This window comes from Narcine bancroftii, chromosome 6 (assembly GCF_036971445.1).
Source record: "Narcine bancroftii isolate sNarBan1 chromosome 6, sNarBan1.hap1, whole genome shotgun sequence".
Lineage (NCBI taxonomy): Eukaryota > Metazoa > Chordata > Chondrichthyes > Torpediniformes > Narcinidae > Narcine > Narcine bancroftii.
The window spans coordinates 143,993,089-144,012,336 of NC_091474.1; the positions used below are offsets into that span (position 1 = coordinate 143,993,089).

The 19,248-nt window shown below is 41.0% G+C and overlaps 1 long non-coding RNA gene across 1 annotated transcript; it reads left to right on the forward strand.

The window, feature by feature from the left end:
• The first annotated feature begins 719 nt into the window (after positions 1–719).
• LOC138737615 (uncharacterized) lies at positions 720–18,935 on the forward strand. The gene is made up of 3 exons (XR_011341070.1): positions 720–813; positions 13,077–13,123; positions 18,063–18,935. It is a non-coding gene; the product is annotated as an uncharacterized lncRNA (long non-coding RNA).
• Positions 18,936–19,248: the final 313 nt, after the last annotated feature.

Consider the following 19,248-nt stretch of genomic DNA (forward strand, 5'->3'; position numbering starts at 1 on the left):
GGACAGCAAGCTGTGGATATTGAGAGAGCTCTCGGTTTGCAACCAACAACTGTACGAATAATTCACTTTTACGTGCTCCCAGTTCATTTTGAATTGAGTGGGACTCACTTTAAGAGAACAATTCAAGCTGCAAGTTTGGAGTTTGGCTGTGGGATGACAGCAGGCTGAGGACAGTGTGTTCCTAAAATAGATATAGCTGAAGATTGAGGAAGTGCAGGTGCAGAGACCATGTGACCAACAGATTAAAGACACAGTACACAGTTTGCTCAGGAGCCGTTTTAAGGGAGCAACACAGGAGCACCAGCTCTTTGAATTATACTGTGCTAAAGTGGCTTCGTGTGGCCAAAGGAAAGGTCACTTTGAAAGGGACTTGTTAAATTCCATCGTGGCCAGAGGGGACTTGTTGAATCCCATCATGGCTAAGCAAAAGTCATATCTGAAGGTGGCATTTTAAGGAAGTAGTGCTGTGGAGCAGAGCTCTTGGAAGTAATACAGTAATGAAGTAGCCTCGTGTGTGGTTATAGACAATTTGTCTGATTTCTCCATGTTATAGGGGAATGAGTATACCGCTCTATGACCATTGTGGAAGTCATTTGGAACAGCTGACCCACAGAAAGGGTTCTGGAAGCAGAGAAGTACAGTGTTTGGATTGTGACCATTGTGAGGGTCACTTAGAACGGCTGATCCATGAAAGGGCTTCTGGAAGCTTTATGAAGATCACTCACTTTGTGGCCCCTACACCAAAGAAGAGGGGAGTTTTGGTTGCCACCCATCTGAAAAGGACATTGGTCTGGAAGCCTCAAAATGGATTTTGTGAGTTTACAACTATATATCTAAAGCCTGGTCTCTCCCACCTACTTTATGAACTTCTTTGCCATCAATTTCAAGCCTACACATCAACATTGAATTTCTGAAACTGAACTTTGAACTGCCTTTCGAGAATTGTGGCTTGAGCTGTAGTGGCTTGGTTTGGGGGTATTCCACACACACATAAGTATATTCGCACATAGTTGGGGGTGAAGTAGATAAGTTGAGATAAATAAGATATGGTGTTATATTATTGTTAATTAATAATTAAAAATATTATTTCAAATATAACACTATCTGGGCTCATTTCTGTTGCTGCTGTCTGGGCCCATAATATTCACAGTAATGCCGAAAAGATTATTGCTAGTGGTCAATGTGTAACACCTTTAGCTGCTACAAAATTAACTCAGAGTGGAAGCAGCATAATGGAAAATATGGAAAGACTTTTGAATATCTGATTGGAACACATGCACCAGCATAACTCTCCATGTTAACTCACGGCCATACAAATCAAAGCTTTAAGTTTATTTGAAGAACCAAAGAAACAACAGGGTTCAGTTCCTGAACGTGAAACCTTCGTGGCAAGTCGTGGTTGGTTTGAGTGTTTTAAGAATCGTTCAAAACAGGCTTTCCGAACGTTAGATAAAGTTATGGCCATTTGAGAACGATCCTCAAAGAGAGAGAAGTGGAGAAGCAACCAGGAATTTTACAAACAGAAGAAAAAAAATACGCGACGTCATGTTTTTTTAAAACCCCAGCTAACCAAGAAGTTCGAGCAATCAAGGCACCAACAACACACCTATCATTCCACCTCTGTCTCGGGATTTTGTACCACACTTCCACGTTCACCTTCTGTGATGGTGATTGTAATGGCCACAGGATCCCAGTAGCCTCCCTCCCCATACCAGCCACTACCACCACGGATACCAAAATTAATCAAATAATTTTTATTAATCTCTCTTAAGTATCTGTATAGCACACAATTATTTCAATGTATAATATGAGAAGTGTTTTGGGCCATTGTTTAGAAGTTTGGTGATTTTTTTTGTGACCAGAAATAAGCCATAGGAACTTAACTCTTGTTTTTAATCATTGAGCCTATGGTAGAATTGGTTTCATTTAACTTTATTTCACTTAAAGAATCACTTTCCAGGAATGTATCAACAATGTTAAGTGAGAACTTGCTGAATATACTCTTTCATATAACCCTACCATCCAACCAAATCTGATTTATTGACCCAATACAGGAAAAATGGACTACACTGGAATGCTAATTTGGTCAACAAGGACAGGTTGGATTGAAGGGCGTGCTCTGAGCTGTATGACTCATGACTCGCCAACAATTCCAAAGTGCATGTTACATAGGCTTGGGTGGCATGGGCCATGACAGTGGAGGAGAGTGCCCTCATGAGGCACTTCCTTTGGGCTAAGGACCATGGAAATCCTCTGAGATATCAGCCAGGTTTTTCTGGCCAGTGAAGTCACTGTTTGAACATATCTGCAGACTCTAAGTCCCTGTGCTTCAGAGAAGTTTACACAACAGACAAGTGCCTGTGCCCATTCCCATTCTGGGCTGAAGGACAAGCAAACGGCATGTTCTCTCCTCAAGTGAGCAGTTCGAGCAGCCTCTTTAATGCAACAGTAGACAGCAGACCGAATTGAGGCAGGGATGATCTGAGAATGGGATCTGAGAGAGACTGACTGACCCAGACCTCCCAGGGGAAAGCAGTGTTGGTTACATAGAAGATTACAATCTCATTTGTAGGAGGCCTTAGATCCGGGTCTGGAGAAAGAATGCAATTTTAGTTTAAGTTCATTAAATAGCACAGTTTCAAAGGAAATGGGGTTATAAAAACCTGGGTGTTCAATGAGCTATTAAGAAGTGATAGTTTTTCAGACCAATGAGGTTGAAAATATCTCTCAAGAAAAGATTGAGAGTTGTATCGTTGCTGGAAAGGTCTTACACAAAAATAAAAATCCATGAAGAGGGCAAAAATCACCAACAAATGAGCAGACAAACTTCCTAAACAGCACTAATGCTATATTCTGAGTTAGTCCGATTTTCAATGGCATAACACGGTTTTGGAGTTCTATAAAGTAGATCTCACTATTTTTACCCTGGCGATGGTTAACTGACTTGATCCCAACTGAAAGCCCACTCACCTAGCTTTCACTGCAGTCTCTGACACATTGGAACCATGCAGGAAGATGGTGAAGAGGCCAATCAGCTTGATGAATGTCAGCTCAGCCTCAAATGGCCTATTCCAGCTTATTTCTGTATGTGCTTGACAATGTGTGGTACTCACACTTACTGCACAAGAGCCTTCAAGGCTGTATTTATAGATGGAGTGAAGTGAGGGCAAAGACATCGACAGTTGGGGGAGCTTTCTAAAGCATCAACACATCAAAAATAAGCCAGTGAACACCATTCATATACAAATATAACATTCTCCAAGATTCTTTTAGGGACATCATTATTGTTACTACTTTGTCAAACTGGCACTTTTGAATAATATATTTTCTTTTCCTTTCATTTAATAATACACTCTCAAATCCATTAAACACTGAACATTTCTCTCCAGTATGCAAGGTTATCACTCTCACTGTAGAATTTTACTTGAATAGTGTTACATTTACGAACTGGGAAAGGAAAAGAATTTCGGAGGCACTGCTTGGGTCGCCTGACTACTGGCAATGGCCTTGGTTACATGAGAAAATGTGTCATACTGTTTAAGTTACTGGCAAAGGGCCACCATTGAAATCATGTATTTTCAGAATAGAATAATATATACAATTATACATTAATAAGTTTCAACATTTGATCTGTCAGATATTATTTCATTTCATCCTTATTGACTTTACAAGATTGGTCTCAAATGTTTAGCAATTTACATTCATGAATATTTAATCTGTTTCCTTTTCTAGTCCAACATTTAAACGACTTCCAAGGTTGTTCTGCAAGCCTATTTTTACCTTCGACTCCAACCTCCCACGAACCTCATCCCCATTCTCCTCCCACCCCGCCCCCGCCCCCCAACTTCCTTGGGCTGGAAAAATTTACAGCAGATGTCAGAAGGGAGGACAAAACAGATTCTATCCACCAAGAGGAGCTTTACTTGCCAGAACTAATGTGATGGCCCTTGAAATGCTAATTATTTTACTACTCAGTTTGCATAGCAATGGTGGAAAGCAACTGTGATGCCAGCAATCCTTTTGTAATTGAGGAAAACCCCACTCTGCTTGCAAAAGAGACCCAAGATATCGAGAAGTATTGCAATTCCTTATGCCCATGCAGGAGTCAATTACTTTTTCTGTACAAGTTGAATGGAAGCATTGTACAGATTACAGAGATTCAGGATCAATAGAACTTTATTTTTGCTTTGGTTTTGATATTAGTTTGTAATTTCTTTATAGTTCTTGGCAAAGTTGAATATTGTCAGGTTTTAAAATGGCTTCATTCCAAAGATGCTTCAACTTTTGGTTTCAATGAAATGTAATTGAAGTTAAATCAGCAATAATAGCAACGTGTTATATTCAGTTAACAGTGGTGATCAGTGCATCCCACAAACAAGTGGAATTAGTCCGAGCCTTGTGTGGCATCCTAAAGGCAAAAATGAATGACATTATAAATTTTGCATGATTTGATTTTTTTTCAGCCAGTCTGATCAGTTAAGAATAAATGAAAAAAAAATTATTCTATTGTCGCAATGTATCTTTTAAAAGGTTCCTCCTATCCTCCATATATCTCTATTCGGGTTCAATCTATGTTTGACAGAGTTGTGTCGTGCCCCTAGTTGTAGCTATGTAAAGCTGGCAATCGTCCAGTCTACCACCTTAAAATCACAACATGTAAGTAGTTTAAGAGAGTTGCCTTACAAAAGAACCATTTTCTCTTTGGATTGATACTTGGATGTATTTTGCAAATACTTGACAAGTTGTCAACAGGGATGGTAGTTTTTTTTGGAATTATTGAAACATGCTCACGCTTGACAAGTTTCGGGTGAGGTTGTAACACCATAAATGAACTACTGTGATGTCATGACATGACATCTGATACATAAAAACAATGTACAGATGTACAGATATTTAATTGCTGAAGACACACCAGCTACAATGGTATAAATTAAATTATTGTTTGCCAGGAGACATAAAAAGAGATAATAAATATTTAAAAAGTAGCTAAATGAATAAGTTCTTTGAATCTCAGATATCTATGGTCTCTGTGTAATTTTGCACTGTTTATCACAGTGGAAAAGGGCAACGCCATTGATTTTATTGAGATTGACCTACCATTGGACAATCACACACACCAAATGTCAGTCAGCCCCTGTGGATGGGAACAGGACAACAGTGCTGCCCCAAATGGCAATGCTGTGATTCTTGCCATGTATGACCAAACTCAAAAACCATTTGCCCTATATGATAAAGAAATGGAGGTTGGGCCAGAAGGATATTTGCTTCTTATATGGAGCACATTGACTCAGTATTCCAACTTGCTTGATGAAAGAAGATGTCTGCATGCCGTATCTTTCTGGCCCAATCTCCACCAAACAAGGAGCAGGATGAGACAGTTAAGGGAGTCCACTGGCTCACTAAAAAATGCATGACTATTTTGGTGTTCCTTTTGGATTGTATCTCAGGCTGTGAATGGACTGAAAGATGAACAAATTCAGCCAAAGCTGTCGAACACACAAAAACCTGCATGTAAAGTTTCCACGCGCATGGAAATGGCATCCACAAATACAGAAGATTGTTATCCACTGCAAGTGACCAATATAATTACAGCTCATAGGCAGAAAGTTGTAGCAAAGCCCAAGATTCTGAATAGAGTCAAAATAGATTGAGTTGTTAGCCCACATAATCTCTTGCCTAGATGGTCATATTGCACCAATCTGCAGGTTGCGATCAGGCTATTGGCTTTGAAAACATTTTATGTGGAACTCCTACTGCCTTCCTTTCTCTAGATCCCACCTCCTTCTCTTCCTGCTCTTATCAGAGAGCTGTCTTTCTTAATCTTCTATCCTCCCCTCTCCCCATCACCTCAGTTTCTTTCTCTTGTATCCTCTTCCACCCCCCACCCCCGTATCCATCTATATTACCTCTTACTGGTTAGCCTGTGCTCCTCCCCCTTCTCTTACCCTTTCATGTCACCCATTCCTCCCCCCCCCCCTCCAAACTTTTAAATTCAGGCATCTACCTGATTTTCTGCACTCTTGAGGAAAGGCTCAGGCCTGAAATGTTGACTTCTTATGGATTCTGTGTGATTTGCTGAGTTTCTCCAGCAGCAAAGCACATGTGCTGGAGAGACTCAGAAGGTCATTGAATCATAGCATCATAGAACCCTACAGCACAGTACAGGCCTTTCAGCCCTCAATATTGTGTTGACTTATCTTAATGCAGCAACCTTAGTAAGTAAAGGGTAGCCAATGTTTTGGGCCAGAGACCTTTGTCCAGCATATTTGTGCATTGCACTTGGTCATCAGGTAGCGGTTAGTGTAACATCTTTACAGTGCCAGTGATCGGGACCAGGGTTCAAATCCCACACTGTCTGTAAGGAGTTTGTATGTTCTCCCTGTGTCTGCGTGTGTTTTCCCGGGGGCTCCTGTTCCTCCCAACATTCAAAACGTTCTGGGGTTTGTAGGTTAATTGGGTGTAAATTGGGTGGTAGGATTCACGGATCAAAATGGCCTGTTACTGTGCTGTATTTTTTTAAAAATTAAATGGCCATCAGACAGCGTCAGCACAGAATGTTCTACCGACACTGAGAGATGAAGACCTGATGGGCACAGTGGGGTGGTTCCCTGAGCAGACCGTCCAGGTCATCTGGTGGAATGCCTCATCGCCAGAGCACACGAACAAGCACCAGGATTTGGCCTGGCTGGTGGTGAGAAGAGCCCTCCTGGTCAGATCCTTCCTGTACAACCGAAACATCACCCATAACACAAGTTGCCACTGAGATGACCGCGGTGGAGTGGAGACGGTTGCCTAGCTCTTTGCAGAATGCAAGTTCTCTAATCGTGTGTGGAGAAGGATGCAATGGTCCTTCTCACGGCTCATCCCCAGTAGTGGCATGACAGAGGGCTCTGATATATGGGTAGTTCCCACAGAATATGCCATCCAGAACTGCTGGAAGATGCACTTTGCTCTGCCCGAAACCTGTTTGTCTTCCGGCACACGGAAATGTAAATGCAACTGGCAAATTCCAGGCTGCAGGAGTACGTGCTGAGGGACACACTGAGGCTTGGCGCAGCCAACGCGAGAACGCTGTGGAGAAAGACCACAATCTAAGGTCCTTCCATTACAGGGCATTGAGGATCTTAGACCAAAGCCCCTCAAATAACAGAGGGGGGAGTAACAGAAAGTTGCCACAGCGGTGGCAATGGTGTAAATAGAGAACAAATGTTACATGTACATTGACAGAAATGTATAGGTGCAGAGAGACTTTGAATGGTTCTCTGTTTGCAAATAATTTATAGTGAACGAAGCCTATTTCTGGTAAATTAAAAATTGTATAGTGCACTTAACCCCAGCGTCTTATTTATCGAGCATACCCTTGAGCTTTGATCAATCAAATCTGGCTTCTGGAATTGAATAAAAACAGTTGGGTCGAAAGCATCACATCAATGAAGCAAGAATGTAGCTTCATGCAAAATAAGCAACTTTGTGTTATTACCCCTTCTAATTCAACCTCCCACATGGAAGGTAGGAAGCATAGCTCTGTGGAATAAGAGATATTTAGTTAAGTTAGACAAGAAAGTCTACAGATGCTGTGATTGTAATTTACACAAAAATGCTGGCGAATCTCACCAGGTCACAGAGCGTTCTTTATGTAGCAAAGATAAAGATACATAACCCATGTTTTGGGCCTGAACCCTTCATCAGCAAAAAAACAGACAGGCAGATGAATAAAATGGTGGGGGGAGGGGCAGGGTGAGGAGCACAGGCCCATGGGTAGAAGGGCAGAAGAGTAAAAATGCTGACAAGTGAAAGGGGAGGGGATGACTCTCTGAATGGAGAGGGAAGGGGTGGAGAGCTGGAAGATAGAAGGACGGGAAGAGAGGGAACAGGGGAATGGCCTAACAGAAACCAGAGAAGTTGATGCTAATGCCATCTGGTTGGTGAAAAAAAATCTCATGGAAATCAAATGATGTCTGCTCGAGATGAATCAGGTCTGAAACTCCGAGCAAAATGGCAGCACTGCCAGAGCTGCTGTAACAAGCTGGTGTGGACCTTCGGAGAGCAGGGAGTGGAGACACAGTGCTCCACAGGATGGTGACCATGGTGGCCCAGTGGTTGGGGAGGTTCTGTGGCTGTAGTACCCATACAGGCAGCTGGCTGCCGGTGACTGTGGTCAAGGAAATCGCACCAGGCTGCGGACTGCTAAAGACTGGCTGAAGGGATATCACCCATCGGAAGTGGATTGCAAGAGGATGCTGAGGGAACTGAAGGGTTCGTAATCATATCAGAGTTTGGATCTGGAGCTCAGTTCGCCAATGATTTGGACTGGACTCTGTGTGGCTGCGGGGGCTGCAGAAGTGCTGGAGGCGAATCTACGGACAGTGACTCTGGGGACTCTCTTTTGCTTCTCTTTCTCTGCCTGTAAGGGGCACCAGGGAATTTCTACTGATGGTGAATCTTTGTCTGCTTATGGCAGACTAAAGTCAATTTCGTTTAACATTACATCTGTTTTCAAAGCTCGATTCAACATCGACTTAAGGGAGTGAAATGCCAAATCTAAGCAACTCTCACAAAGGAACTGAACTTCTTTCTACCCATCTACTCTGTGCTGAACTATTATTCTGCTTAGTCCCAGTCATCTGCACGCAGACCATATCCCTCCCATCCATGTCTTGTAAGGACACCATCCCTTTCTCCCAATTCCTCCATCTCTGTCATAGCTCAGTGAAAAAGAGGCCTTTACATCATTCTGAATCTCTTCCCTCTCCCATAAATCTATGTCCTTTGGCCTTAAATATGAAAAAAATGTCCTGTAATTTAACCTATCTACACGCCTCAAAATTTTTTATTGCTCACTCATCTCCACTCTTAACTCATATGGTCCAGAGACGATAGAACTTGCTTCTCTGTCTCTTCTTATAATTGAACTACCCTGTGCTCCGATAGCTCAGGAGGCTCCGATAGTTCAGAGGGTAGAGCACTGATCTTGTAAACCAAGGGTCTCGAGTTCATTGCACGCTGGGGTTTCATTTCTATAAAGAGTGCTGGACAAAGTGGTGACTCTCTGTCGTCCTTACCGTAGACAAAGTCAAAGAATTTCATGTATGTTACATTCTAAATGTAGTATTATGTGACAATAATGGAACCTTTACATTTACCATTCTCTCTAGTAGGAGCACATCCTTCCTGTATCATAGTGACTAGAACTACATGCAGTATTCCAGCTGAGATCTGATCAAGCTTTAAATTTAGACATTCAGCATGGTAATAGGCCATTTTGGCCACAAGTCTGCTGCCCAATTTACACCCAATTAACATACACCCTCAGTACATTTTGAAAGGTGAGAAGAAACTGGAACCCCCACCACCCCACCACCCCTCCCCCCCAGCAAAAACCCATACAGACACAGGGAGAATGTATAAACTCCTCACATATAGCAAGGGGTTCGAACCTTGGTCCCAATCGCTGGGGCAGTAAAGGCATTGCACTAACCACTAGGCCAACCATGTCATCCTTTTTATAAAGTTGAAACAATTTATACTTCCTACTTCTGTACTCATTGCTCTGATTAATGAAGGCCATTATCCTATATGCTTTCCTGACCACATCATCCACCCAATTGCTTTCTTCATATTCCAAGATCCTCTGTTTTTCAGTACTCCCAAATATTCTGCCATTCATTCTCCTGAAAACCTCACAATAGTTTGAATTAAACTTCGTCTGTCATTTTCTATCCTATTTCAATAACACATCAATATCTTTCCAAAGCATAAGATTAGCTTCCACACTTTCAATAACTCCTCTCATCTCTGTGACATCCACGTACACACTGATCTATATCAACTACATCTAAGTCAATCTTGAATAATATGAACAGGAAGGGTTTCAGCACTGATCCCTTTGGAACACTACCGGTCATGGGCATCAATTTTAAAAACAACCTTCAACCATCATCCTCTTTCTCCCATTGCCAAGCTAATTTTGGATCCAGTTCATCAACTTACCTATTCTAAAATCCACATAAATCCCATCGACTATCTTAACCTTTATACTTTGTTACCTCTTCAAATAATTAAGTCAAATTGGTCAGGTAAGATCTGCCCCATTGGCTGTCTCTAATTAGTTCCTGCTATTCCAAATGATCATTAATCCTCTCCCTCACAATTTTTCTCCTCAATTCCATTCTCCTGCTTTCTCCCGTTAACTTTTGTCACCCTTACTAATCAAGAATCTATCAACCTCTGCTTTAAAGGGAGGGAAGAATTCCATTTTGAGTGAGTGGGTTTACATAGGTTGGCATAACATCATGGGTGGAGGGGCCTGTACCATGCTGTACTGTTGTATGATCTATGTTCTATAAATGTACCCAATGGTTTGGCCTGCACAGCTGCCTGTGCCAACAAATTTCATAGATTCGCCACCCTTTGGCTGAAAAAAAATCTACCCTCATCTCTGTTCTAAAAGGAACATCATTTTATTCTGATGCTGTGCTCACTAGTTCGAGACCCACCCACTACTGGAGTGAAACACAAAAGTCTGCAAATGCTGTGATTGTAGTAAAAACACAGAAATGCTGGAGAAACTCAGCAGGTCTTGCAGCATCTTTAGAAGGTAAAGATATATAAACAATATTTTGGGCCTGAGTCCTTCTCCAAGGCATAAATAAAGAGCAGGTAGGCACCCACTACTGGAAGCATCTTCTCCATGCTCTCTCTTTCAATATTTGATGGGTTTCAGTGGGATTCTCTCTCATCCTTCTAAACTCCAGCAAATACAGGCCGAGAGCCTCTCATTCTCGTTAACCTTCCTTGGAACCCCTTCAATGCCAGCACACCCTTCCTTAGGTATGTGGCCCAAAACTACTCACCACAAGAATAACAATGACCATTGTATCAACAGATGTCAGGTCTGGTCATTGCAGATGTGTAAAATATTAAACCTTAGAACTTGATCGTATCTATTCTTTTGACTTCAGTGCCATTTATGAGGACAGGGGTGTGCATTCTGCCCCCTCTCCTGAAATCAATTAACCATCTCTTCATCATATTGATGTTAAGAGACAAGTTTTTACCTTGGCCCCGTGCCACTAGACCTTTAACCTATTTCCTGTATTCTTTCTCATTGTTATTGAAAACTGTCCCATTACCTTGGTGCCATCAGCAAATTTGAAGATGGAGTGGGAATGCTATCTATATATTTATTTGGCTGCAAATAAATTAATATAAATTTGCTAAAAATAACAAGGATCAGGAAAGAAATTTGCTGAAAACTTCCCTTGGGAGAATAAATATCTGGGATAATGTCTGGCAACAGACTGATTGGGTTTGATAAATTTGGAGTATTGTGTTGAGTTCTGGTTGCCAAACTACAGGAAGGATATCAGTAAGACTGAAAGAGTACAGAGAAGATTTACTAGGATGTTGCAAGTCTTCAGAAGTTGAGTTACAGGAGCCCCTTTTCCACTGGCATGTCAGCTAATTGGCTTTGCAATGTCCCAGGATAGGAAGCCCTTTGTGCTGTTTCCACTGGGCCACAACTCATCCCCGGGGATCGGAGTGTCCTACCTTCAACTGGAAACGGACGACTTTCTGCTGTCCCTTTTCCACTGGTTTTATCAGCATGCTGGCGTCATCTGATGCCAGGGATATGAGTAGGGGTCAGGGGGTTAATCCCTGGAATGAAATGTCATCACTTGATGCCGGTGTGTTAAAAGTTTTCTTTTTCCACTAGACCCTGTCCCAGTTAATTTCTGGGACAAGATGCCAGTAGAAAAAGAACCTGGGGAAAGATTAAACAGGTTAGGACTTTATTCTTTGGAGCATACAAGAATGAGAGAAGTTTTGATAGAGGTTTACAAAGTTATGAAAGGCATAGTTGGAGTAAATGCGAGTAGTCTCTTTCCACTTAGATTAGGAGAGATAAATAAAAGAGGGCTTTAGGGTGAAAAGGGAAAGGTTTAGGGGAAACATTAGGGGGAACTTCTTCACTCAGAGAGTGTGGAATGAACTGCCATCTGACCTAGTAAATGCGGGCTCACTCTTAGGCTTTAAGAATAAATTGGATAGATACATGGGAGAGATAGGGAGGGTTATGCAGATCAGTGGGACTAGTGGAATGATTTTAGCTCAGAATAGAAGGGCCAAATGGCCTGATTTCTGTGCTATAGTGATCTATGGTTCTATGAAGAGCAAGCCTAACTTTGCAATGTCCCATCAGATGTTCCTCATGTATGAAGCTTTGTGCTGCAAGAATAATTGATGAATTATCCCAGTAGCAATTGTTTTTGTACAAATTCATCATGAAGAATGAGATTTTAAAAAAATATTGTGTTAATGGGATGAGGATAGAGGCAGTGTAGTCACATGCTCAAGATCATTGCTTGCTGAAATTCATTCATAATGATGGCCCTTCATATTGTAGACCAGCCCTTCCAACCAATTTTCAGTGCCCTATTGAGGGCCAACTAAGACTTCTGTGTGAGTGAAAGTCTTCAATAGTCTTGGCTTCTGCCTGAACAATGCCATTAATAAGAGGAAATCTTTCGGAACACAATCAGAATTTATTTTTAACAGACATCACAAAGCAACTGTCAAAAGAGATAATAGAGCTTTTGCATAAATTAATCAACGAGCTAGCTGCAATTGGTATTTGAAGATAACTCTGATTTCAGCTCTCTGGATTGTAAGGTGCATTCATCCAACAAAACCTAATTGCTATAGCCTTGTACATTTACTTTTCTGCTGTGTTGATAATTAAGTGTGTGTAAAATCAAAAGCATAAAAGAACTGTAGCATCAATCCACAGCAACAAAAACAATGATTTTGCAGGTGTTGGTAACAAATCTTGTTATTTGCTAAAATTGACTATAATTGGTCTAATAAATTGGATTTCAGTAGTCAGGTTGAGTGGGATGTGTGAGCAAAGCAAACTGTCCATATCCCCTTACTTCCTTCAAGTAATATTAGAACATCTGTTCACACAAATTAAAAGTTGTCTGTTCCAATTTAAAAATAGAAAAATGCAATTTCTGAGAAAGTAAGGGTAAATACATAAAACACCTATATTAAGCAGAGCTTTTATTATTAATTAGGTTGTGGTTTGAGCACTTCTGATGAAGAAAGTGATGTAAAAGTTATGGTAAGTTGTTTTCCTTTTCAACTGATAAGATTATTATCAAATAAGGCCAAGTTTCCTGCCTGTGCAAGGTGTGTCTGGTCATTCCAAAATTGTTTGGAGAGCCAGAAACAGATTTTTGTGATGGTGTATTTCTTTCTCTCCTCCCTTCCAAAGAGTACTTCCTCATGATCAGTTCATTTTGCCAGGTGCAGTCATTGTCCTTGGGTAAGGGGTGAACGCCTGTGGCCCCAGATCACAAGTTCTGTTGTCTGCCTGTGTCCCTTTCTGTATCCCTTTCTGTCATACACAGCTTGTGGTAGGAGCAACTGGATAGGGAGCAGGAATATGAGTTTCTCCTTTCATGGGTGGGGTTGGAGACCAGATGGATGGTGATGCCAATTTTATTGACCATCTGCTGTCCTGTTGTTGTTATTAGGTAACTCAGCAGAAGGTAGGGATCAACCCAAAGATCTGTTTGACCATTTGGCACATTACGACTTCATTCCCAGATGTCTGTACTTAATCCCATTGGGGTTAATCTAATGTCAGTAAAAGACAGAAATTAATACTACATTAATATTTGTTCTGTTTATAAATACCTTGATTAATATGTATTTTGAGAAACTTATCTGAGTTCAGATATGCCCTGATTCACACTTATTAGTGTCAAAAATTACCTGGATTAACCCTTGATTTAATGTGCCTATATCGAGCATGTCCCCTCATTAAATGATGTCCTGATTAAAACTGTCCAAATTAAAATGTCTGCAGATTAATAAAAATGCTGATTTATTTGTATCTTCATAATATATGTCCTGATTAATATATATTCTGATTAATTTATGCCCTGGTTATTACTCCTGATTAATAAGTAGCCAGATTAATGGATAGTTTAATTAATATTTTTTTGATTAATGTGTATCCTGATGATCATATGCCATAATTAATATATTTCCTCAACAGTGGGCACTGCTGGAAAATTAGTTAATGTTGGTAATAGTAAATTATGCTCTGGTCCTTTCTCGTTTCAAACATTTGGTCTCATATTGGGGTTCTTTATGAAGAGTAGCTGACAACTCTTTGGGGTGCCTGTGGAACTTTTCTTTTTCCCTTGAAAAGCTTCCATCTAGAAGTGCCTTGTGTTTGTATTTGACAACCTCTGTCATCTTTGGGTCATTCTCATCAATGTGGTCCTAGTGATTATACCCATTGGTAGTGAACACCTCTATTTTCTGAAATGTCGGAGGGAATTATATACACTATCAAATTTCTACTGGCTTACTGTGGAGAGTGTTCTGACTGGTTGTATCACAGCCTGGTTGGGTAACTTGAGTGCCCAGGAACTCAGAAAGTTAGAGAAAGTTACAAACCTAGCCAAGTCCATTATGGGCACTGACCTCCTGTTTATTGAAGACATCAAGAAGACAGCCAATATCTTTAAGCATTACCATCAAGGCCACACTCTCTTTTAGTTGCTACCTTCTGGTATTAGGTACAGAAGCATGAAGTCCACCACCTATGGGTTCAAGGGCATTTGATTTCCAACATCTGTCAGGCTCTTGATCTGCCTGTATCACCCAAGCCATAAACTACTCCAGCAACAGAAAAATATTTCTATCTGTATAATTGAAACATCATGTTTTTCTTTGGCAACTGTGAATATTAATATATTTGTGGAATATCTGCAGCTGGCATATGAAAGCCTCGGAGAGATACCACTAATTTTGGCTCTGTAAAATCTCCCAATCCACTGACAGGATAAGTGAACCAACATCAGTGTCCTATCCCAGGACAACATCCCCAGGCTTGAGGCCTTATGAACAGCTGGTTTGGATGTGACGGCCGCCTTGTTCTCATGCCCAGTATAGACACCTGCAACAAATACTTTATTCAGAGCTCAGGCATGGGAAGTGATTGCCAGGAGGACATAAGAAATTATTCAAAGTCTCCTTAAAAAAATATATGACAATCCTGTCAGCTCTTGGCAATCCCTGCTTTCTGTTCATAAATGGAGAAAGAGCTCTTGTGTTGGCATTGAGAATCAAGGTCCCATGAGGTGGAAGGATACTGCATGAATAGTAGAAACAGCACACCATCCCCCAAGCTACTCATCCATTCACCCCCATTAAGCATCTCCTGCCTCACCTGTGGCAAAGCTCACAGGTTCCACATCACCCTCAATGGAACAGGAGTGGAAGCAAGTCATCCTGGATCCCAAGAAGAGAAGGGAAGTTGATAACTCAGAGTTATTAATTCAATATGCCAGAAATGACCATTTGCATGATGCATAATTAGGAGCCACATTTGAGAAGCTGCTGTGAATAAATCTGCCAGTAACTTAAAGCAACAACAATTTGCCTTACCCCAAATCCACACAGATTTGAAAGAAATAACAGATATTTGTTTGTCTGTTACTAATTATTATTGGTTTTCATTGCAATTCTGTAAATTGTACTCTTTACTGTATGAATATTAGAGATAACCTTTCTTGCTGTTCTACTTTGTGGCAAATGAACTTAAACTTACTTAAGACAAAAGACAATTGAGAATGCACGGAACGAAACTAGATTAAATGGAGAAATTAGGTGACACAATGGCTGAGCTCTCAAATCCCAACTGAACAACAGTCACTGCATCATTCATTCTTGTACCCAGTAAACAAGATGGAGAGAGAATTAATGTGGTGAGCATATTGTCCCACAGATCCTAAGGAAATGTCAACCTTCAGTTGAATAGTATTCTGACATTGCATGTTTGACTCCTGAAGTCTATCAGGCATTAAACAATGGAATGAATTGGAAACCTTTCTGGGAATATGTAGTTGGTGGCTTAGCTGAAGGTGAAGTCCTGGTGTGGCAAAATGGTGCAAAGTTGTAAGGAATGATATGGCTGTGGCAGATCAGAACAGTGAGGGTGAAGCCAAGCTATCTCCTCCAACATCAAAGCTTCGACTGGTGGCCTTCTCGAAGAAGTTATACTGTGAAAATAACAACTACTGGATTTACATCATTTGGGAGGGCTTTACAGGTTCTTGGATGAATATTAATGAATAGCAGTTTTTAGACTGCAGGCAATGTAACGGCACAATCAAGGAATTTTGCTGCTACACCCACAGTCTAAAAAGGAATGTGCAGGAATTGTAAGTCAATTCCCGCTCCGTGATTTATCCTGCAGGACTCCTACAACTTTTTTGGAGGAAGCCTGCAGTGTAAATAGTACTGGAAAAAATTGTTGTTGGTCATTCACTCTACCGCATGTCCAACCACTGGGTCTGTTGCACTTGGGTACTTGCAGTTTAAAAAGGCGCCCAGTGTGAACGACCACACAGGCAGTAATTATGTGAATTTTTTCAGCGATTTTTTTTTTTTTTTTTTTTTTTTTTTCCACTGACATTGCAGTTTAAAAAAACATTAACGACTCCCTCTTTCAGTTACCTTATTTCTGTGTCAAATGTAATTTATCTAGCAAATGGGCCCTTACTGTAAAAATGGAAAGTTGAAATGAGCCAGTAACCGAGAAATTAAAAGGCACTCTTTAGTTTCTGAGCAGGGGTAAATGCTGGATCTTTCAGATTAAACTCCTCAGAGGTTTTGAGTTAAGCATGGGCCCTTTGCACATAACTGTAGAGAGATGTGTAAATATAGTCTACTTTATTCCTTCTTCCATCAGGATATGCAGGCAAATCCGAAATCTCTGCATTGCTGCTGTGTTAGCTTGTCCTCCTGCTTTTCGCCGCCATTTTTATTTTTTGCAGTATCGACTTCCCAAAGTGGGGACCAATCATGAGAAAGTTCGGAGATCATCTTTATTTTAAATATTCCAAATAAAAGGCCTAGCACTTCATACATCCCTCATTATTTGCTTGCCTGCAAGCAGAACATTGAAAGATTCAACATGGGAACAGGCCCTTTGGCCCATCAAGTACTTGCTGACCATCAAGAAGCCATTTACACTTATTCGGCCCTTACCCATTTTATCCTCTCCCATTTCTATCAACTCCCCACCAGATTCACCATTCTTTGATACACCAGAAAAAAATTTGCAATGGCCAATTAACCTACTAACCCGCATGTAGATGACAAAACCTGAGCACCTGAAGGAATTTTATGTCTTTCTTATTTTCCAGCAGAACTTGAAGGCGAAGCTTTCTGGAAATTCAATCTCAAACACGTTCAGGGGGGAAGTCTTAGGATGGACCAAACTGTAGACCAAAGTGAAACTTCGAAGAAACTCTTGAAAATTTACACGCAATTTTGAAATTTAAATAAAATATTGGAATCATTTTGAGGAAAAAAATAACTATTGAATATTTGCAGTTTCTTTGTTACCACAAAGGAATTTTGCTGTCCTATCAGCAGTGTGGAATGTCAGATCAAATGCTATTCAAGGTCAGTTCTTAACTCAGTGCTCATTCCAACACAGGATAAGGATCAGTGACTGTAATCAGGCAAATATGTTTCAAACCTACTGTATGACTGATGTACTGGTCACCTGGCTAGTGTTTTTATTTAATTTCCCAGTGGAGAGCAGCAGCAGGAAGCTGTGGCTAACGAATTATGCTGCACTGTGACATTTCCCTCAATAGAGGTGGTTACAGCGAGGAGCTTCACAGTTGCGAGAGCAGTGGGTTTCCTGCTCCTCCAATAGTGCCTCTGTATGTTTGTCACTTAACCTTTGTGACTTCTCACATGCAGCATCCTCCAGTACATTTCAAAAATGCATGAAGCTGGATGAAACTTGGCTCAAATGATAGTGCTTTTCTCGGCCACTTCCTGTGTCAGAACACTCTTTACCAGTGGGTAACAGGAATGACAGCATGCAGAATGAGGGCTCAAAACTACACTACACTTTTATAACAGGGTTTGTATTGTGAGTTATGAATTGCATGTGATATATTTGTGCCTGCTTGTACCGTTACGAAGAAGAGCTAGCCATTCACCATTTACATATCTCTCTACAGTTATGTGCTACTCACTGTGAACGTGGAAGATATGGAGGAGGTCATCATTCACACGTGTTGCTTTATGCAGGTTTACTGCTTGTTGTCTAGTTAGAGAAGATCTGCTGATATGCTGTAAAATGAACTAATGTGTACAACAATGTGCTTTCTTCAGTCTCTCAGTGTCTCAGAGGTAGTGGTATTGAGGGACTAAATTGCCATCCCAGCTGGAAGGTTACAGTTGCACCATCTTGGATGATGTCATATCTGTCCCTCACAGAATGTGAAGTAACATTGAAACATTAGTCTGATATCACAATCTATCTTTTGGAAGGGTAGGAATTACAGCTGTCTGGCAGAAAATTAGGCTTTTTGGGTGGGGGTTGAGCTAATGATCTTCGAACACTTTTTTATATGAAGGCCAAAGATTGTGCTGATGTTTTGAAGGGAGCTCACAAGTCAGGGGAAGCGATAGGCTTTATTGCTAAAGGACAGTGTTGTACAATGGGGAGAGCCAATTTACCAATTGATTACTGTTGACATGAATTTACAAGCCTTAATGCCCTTTCCTGTTTTAATTTCAATGTAACATTTTCAAATGAATCAGAACTGTGACAGTTTGTTGGGGAGGGTTCCAGATTAAGGCTATGGTTTGTGAGAAACTGGCCACAAATTTGATTTTTCAGGGTATTCTCATAGGCTTGGATTCAATGGATCAGATGAAGCTGTTTCCTTCCCATTATTATTAATCTCAAATATCTCCTTTTCAACACTCAGCAATTTTCATCAATCATGGAAATACAATACCACCTTATGAACAGAAATGTTGGCTGGGAAACTAAAAAAAAAGCTGTGTCAGATTATCTTGTTTTTATTCAGATATACTCAGTGTGATGTGTAAAATTTTTGAAGCTTCAGTAGCCATTTTCAGTCCCAGTCACCCTGCTTTGTCCCAGTGAAATTCAGGACCTCCCAGGCATTTCGCACCACAGTCCAAATTCCTGGGAATTTTCCCTCCTCGACAATTTGAGTGGTCCCTCCCCCAACTGATGACACGCTATGCCCTCACAGGAGTAAGAGTAAGCTCACCCCCCCTCCCCCATCCGTTAGTCGTTCACCCGCTCGCTCCCTCCCTCCCCCCAACACCCCCCCCAATGCTTCGGCACGTTGCAACAGCGGCACAATGCGAGATGAATGGCCAACTTTA